Raw genomic sequence first — 5,047 nt, forward strand, 5'->3', positions numbered from 1 at the left:
TGACTATCGCCCGCGATGCTGCTTCGGGTAACAGCTGCGCGCCGAAATTGTTCTGTAGGGCCGTTTCAAAAGGTAAATAAACAATGTTATTATTTCTGAAGAGATTTATTATGCGCATTAATTTGGTCTAAATGTTGAAAAATATGTTCCTGTCTCAGATGGGACGCGCTTGACATGTTTACTCTTTGATTATTTGTTGTTAGCAACCCCAATCGTGCTTCATATAAAACATCAGATATAAATTTCTGAGCAATAACGTTTTGCTCGGCATTAATGCTTCTTAAGTTGTTGGCTACATGTTTCCCGAACGTCTGGAAATCATCATCATTTTTGATCGATTGGATCTTGTTCCCTGTAAGTTTCATTACTTCGTTCGTAGTTTCGTCATTCGTTTCTCTCTTCCTCTTCCGAGACGTAGAAGTTGGCCTCGAAGCAGACCGTGAGACCATACTGCCCGGTGATGTTGACATCTCAGAGTAATAGCTATCCTGAGTGTTAAAGTTTTCATCTTGAATATCCTCTAGGTGTTCCTAAAAATAGGAAACGATATGAAATGTCAGTCATTTTCATTAGGTTTTAATTGTGATCGTCCTCGGACGAGGATCTGCCCCGCCATCCTAAAACAACATTTCGGTCCGCCGCGTTGCATCTACATGTTTGTCATCGATCGCCGCCAACCCGATCCATCCGCATGATCGTCATAGATCGTGGTCGATCCGTCACCCTTTCGTCTTATATAAAATCAGTATATATTTCGATCGGTATATAAAAGAGATAAATGACAAGCTATTGCAGGTCAAAGTCACTAAAAATCATCAAACAACAACCAGTTTACGTGTCTCGGAAAGGCCAGGGCTTCAAACACCCAGGAACCCTGATTGACAACTGGTAGTTGAATGAAATTAAAAGTTAAAAGAGACGAATGCTAGGCTATTGCAGCTCAAAGTCTCTATAATACAAAAGAAAAAAAAACGTTTTCTTCTGACAGCGGACCTTTTCGCCGCTTGTTCCGTTTTCCCATCCTAGGGCCGTTATTCGTCTTCGCTGCAATGTTTTAATACAGTCATTTTTCGAGTCTTTCTTGTCTTTCGAGTCATTTCCATTTATGGATTTTCTAAGAACAAGCCGATTTCTTATTCGATATCCTTCGTCACTAGTGTTTTTATTGCAACCGCGTGCGTTCGTTGAGTGCGTCGTTTTCTTCCACCCGATCTATGGGCGTTGATGCCTTCTTATTATCTGATATCGTTTTTTCTTATTTATTTGGAGCCAAGACGGGTTTTTTGACGGGTTTCGTTCTTATTTTATAAGTTTTTCTGGAAAGCAGGACAATCTTCTGCAACTACGTTCTCATGTTACTCCTCCCATGGCTCCCATGTTTGCTCATATTTCCACCTCGCTGTTCAGCGGTAACCATGGCGACAACTTTTCCAACATGGGTTACAGAACCGGGAGCATCACTGGGAGAAGTGTTTAGAGTTATGAGCTGACAATGTTGATGAAAATGACAAAAAATCAACAAAATGTCTTGTATCGTTGTTAGGCCGAAACAACCCCTTCAAACAACTTTTCAATGAAACTGTTACGTGGTACGAAATGTGTTGAATTCGTTTTCAATTTAGGCGTTTCAATGGTTTCAGCTTGTCAAAAACATTTAATTGTACAAGCTCTCTATGCTCCACGTTGGCCCGTCCACCAATAAAGTGGTACCTATTCTGAACTACATTGGTCGTTACTTTTAACTTCACCGTAAAGTATTTTAAACAGGACACTGAGTTATGTGGTGCACAGCAGAAAAGAGGCTTCCGGCGCACAGCCCAAAACTGGCGCAAAATTACCGAGAACGAGCTCCAGTGTCCAACGTGGATCGTTAATTGTTGGCAAGCGCTTTAAAGCCATTGTCTAACGTCCGTATAATGATGAGCAATTGAGGGCGATCATTAAAACGACTGGTTCACCTTTCGCCAGGGCTGTATACCGTCGTAGTCCGGCCCCGAAGAGCAATTGTGCGCTATTTGTTAATTTCGAGAGCACCTTCTTTTAGTACCACCGTCAAGAAAGTACCGCCAAATGAACATTCCAAAATTACCTCGCCGATTATAATAACGATTATGGCGATGATTACCATCAATTTCTCCAGCGGTATCACCGAACGGGGTCAGCCCCCGGGGTGGAGCAGAGGTGAAATTAATAAATTTGAATGAAACCTCACCTGGCAACCCTCGCCCTTCCGTATTTGACTCCTAGGGTTGTCTACCGAGAGAGCGAGAGAGAGCTTTGATATTATCCCTCCGGCTTTACCGTAACCCTTCGCGATACGTTTGCGCAGCGGAATGCAGTGATTTGACTTTCTTGATTGCACCCAACAGGGAGTGCTGCTGTTGCAGGGCGTAAAATGCACGGAACCCTCGGAACCGCCCCTGATTACCGTGCATAAATTAATTTATCTCTCTGAGGTGAATATTATGCACCGCAGAATATATTTCGATATCAACCGTCTCTGCTTGATTCCGTTCTCCGACGGCGACGGCCCTCATTAACGCTTCACGCAACACTTCACACAGTATACACCCCGAGCCCGTTTGCCTAACCCAGCCCCCCGCTTAAGGATGCCGAATTGGTGTAATCATTTCCACCGAGGCCCCCGTTTTTTGTCGACAGCGCCCGGCGACATTGCCCAATTCAGCACGGCCCACGTTGAAACCAAAAAACCCCGTATCGTATTTTTGCTGGTTGCTTGCACAAACGTCATCACCGTCGTCGTCAGCGAGCCCGGTCGATGGCGCCGCAAGTATATCCGGTTATCCGTAAATTAAATTTCGAGTAAAATTTAATAACGATTTTCATCACATCTATTTTCGATTTTCCATTTCGATTCGATTGAATTGGCGATGATATTGGAATCGAACGTGGGCATGAACGTTCGCTCGTCCTGCACCGCAGCACCAGATATCGATCTTCCCCGATGCGATCCCGTCCCGACCCTGATTTGCATGTTGCGATGCTTGTCACCTTCGAGCGGCGGTGTTGGAGCATGATTTGTGAGTTCCCGTGCTGCTCGGGGTTAGCGATGGCAGTTTGTAACACTTTGCGTAACCGCAAAAAGGCCTCCTGTAATGCCCTATCAATTCATCTAATTTATGATGCAAAAAAGAGTCCTAATTTGACATCTATTTTTCTACGCCTAACACACAGTGTAGAGTTTTGCAGTCTGCATACCGTTGCAATAAAGTAACACATCGCTCAATAAGTCCGTAGGATAGCTTATAAAACAACAATATTTTGATATAATTTGTATTTATTCATCAACATAGTCTCCTTTTAAGGCGATACAGTCAGTCCAACGCTTCTCTAACTTTTCGATACCATGTTTGTAGAACGATTTATCTTTCCCTTCAAAATATGCCTCAGTTTCGGCGATGACCTCCTCATTCGATCCAAATCTCTTTCCCTGGAGCATCCTTTTGAGATCCGAGAACAGCCAATAATCGCTGGGGGCCAAATCTGGCGAGTATGGTGGATGGGGCAACAATTCGAAGTGCAATTCATTCATTTTCACCATCGTTTTCATTGACTTGTGACACGGTGCATTGTCTTGATGAAAGAGAATTTTTTTCTTCTTCATGTGCGGTCGTTTTGCGTCGATTTCAGCCTTCAATCGTTCCAACAATGCCATGTAATATTCGCTGTTGATTGTTTTACCTTTCTCAAGATAGTCTATGAACAATATACCATGACTATCCCAGAATACGGAGGCCATAACCTTGCCAGCAGAAGTTTGAGTCTTTGGGCGCTTTGGGCGGCTTTCACCGGCTGGTGTCCACTCAGCCAACTGCCGATTTGACCCAGGAGTGAAGTGGTAGATCCATGTTTCATCCATTGTGACGTAGCGACGAAAGAAATCCTTTTTATCACGGTTAAATAGGGCCAAACATGCCTCAGAATCATCGATTCGTTGTTGTTTTTGGTCCGGTGTTAGCAAACGCGGCACCCATTTCGAACAAAGCTTCCGCATACCCAAATGTTCATGCAAAATGGTAAACACACTGCCTTCTGATATCTTTACGGCCTCAGCAATCTCCTTCAATTTCAATTTGCGGTCGGATAAGACGATTTTGTGGACTTTTTGTATGTTTTCTTCAGTAACTGCCGAATTTGGGCGACCGGAACGTTCAGCATCATCGGTGTTCGTACGACCACGTTTAAAGTCACCAAACCACTTCTCAACCATTTGCCTCGATGGAGCAGAGTCCGAATAACATTTGTCAAGCCACTGTTTAGTTTGCACGGTATTTTTTCCCATCACAAAGCAATGCTTAATGAGCACACGAAATTCTGATTTTTCCATTTTTTTCAATTTACAAAAGTTGATTGAATTGTTCACACTGTAACTTGGTAAATAATAGTCCGAATGTCATGAAACTTTGACAGATATCGTTTGAAGGTTGGTACTGTCTGAAAAATATAAGGATTCTGTATTTGTTTCGCCATCTATATGTCATCCTGCGAACTTATTGAGCGATGTGTTAAATCACGTTGAACCCATAAACTGGCGATTGAGGTCTGTAATGGAGTAAACTATAAAAAGGACCCTACAATTTATTGCTCTTCAAAGTGATGGTCACAAAATGTGTCCGCTAATGTGTCCACCGCCTTATCTATCAGCCGTTGATGTGAGCGAGATGTGAAAACTATGTCACTCCCCACCGTGCACCAAGGATTAGCTCGTCCCTCCCGAAAACCGGTGGCGGTCCCATCGTTCGTCTAGCGAAACTATACACTTTTGGCCCCATAAATTCCCTCGGGCTCGGGTGGGGGGCCCGGTCGAATGCACCATAAATTGCATTCGATTTGCAGTTAAATCCGATTGTGCACACACAAGAACGACGACGCTGTGACGTTGAGCAATTCAAATCCCGATTCCGAAAGAAACACATTCCGATTGACTCACCGTTAGGGAACCGTTCGCATGTGCGCAACCATTTCGCCGTTGGTAGCCTGCGGCGAATCCCACCAATCTTCGGCCGGGAACCGAGAGGCCCCCCTT

This window comes from Anopheles cruzii, chromosome 3 (assembly GCF_943734635.1).
Source record: "Anopheles cruzii chromosome 3, idAnoCruzAS_RS32_06, whole genome shotgun sequence".
Lineage (NCBI taxonomy): Eukaryota > Metazoa > Arthropoda > Insecta > Diptera > Culicidae > Anopheles > Anopheles cruzii.